A 782-nucleotide genomic window follows, 5' to 3' on the forward strand; every position below is an offset into this window, starting at 1 on the left:
AGAGTTGAAATAATCATAACCTCTGAATCCGCAAACCCGATGATTCAAAAGCCCCTCCTTTGGGTCTTTGTCTCATCCCTCGCGCACGTCCATCCTATCCTCAGTCGCCGTGGAAAGAGGAGATCAAGGCACTCGAAAGAATTAGAAATAAAACACGTCTTGAAGGAAGGGATGATCGTGATCGGACACTCGGCCGAGGAACAATGGCGCTTGTGGCATCGTGTTCAGAGGCGCACGCGGCCGCAGATCATGGCGTCCGGGCCGGCTTTGTGGGCTGGAAAGCTCGTGCAGGATTTACCTAAATTCAGCTGAAAGGCGAGCCATTGTGGCAGCGAGAGAAAGAGCCTTTTTAAGGAGATGGAGTGCATTACCTTTATGCGCAGCCGTGTCGCTAGCTCGCGGGGTTTTGTGCGGGTACGTGGAAGGGGGAATTAAAGCTGTTTAATGGATGAGATTAGCAGGGAAATCTCCCGTCTGTTCTTATTTGTGTTTGGATATTTTTCTTCTTTTGTGGTTCTTGGTTTGCTGTTACCTGTTTGATTAACAGTGTTTTTTTTTCCATTTGGTTATGGCAGGGGGAAAATAAGTGACCTAGAATTACTTGAAAATATATAACGAATTGAAATCTCAATGAAAGGGGTTGACTTTATAACTAATTCCTCATTGGATATTTACTGGAATTGCGAGTGTGAAATGTGTAGAAGAAATATGCATATGTATATGACATAATACGATAGCTTCGGAAAATGCAACAAAGAACTTGGTGATCTCAGGTCAACTGT

The 782-nt window shown here is 44.5% G+C and overlaps 1 long non-coding RNA gene across 1 annotated transcript in view; it reads left to right on the forward strand.

Moving 5' to 3' along the window:
• LOC119589148 overlaps window positions 1-782 on the forward strand; it is a 12,074-nt gene extending 11,292 nt beyond the window's left edge. Inside the window, exon 2 of the long non-coding RNA XR_005230172.1 lies at window positions 576-782. This is a non-coding gene — a long non-coding RNA (uncharacterized LOC119589148). The remainder of the gene's footprint in view (window positions 1-575) is intronic.

The sequence above is a fragment of the Penaeus monodon genome, chromosome 25, assembly GCF_015228065.2.
Source record: "Penaeus monodon isolate SGIC_2016 chromosome 25, NSTDA_Pmon_1, whole genome shotgun sequence".
NCBI lineage: Eukaryota > Metazoa > Arthropoda > Malacostraca > Decapoda > Penaeidae > Penaeus > Penaeus monodon.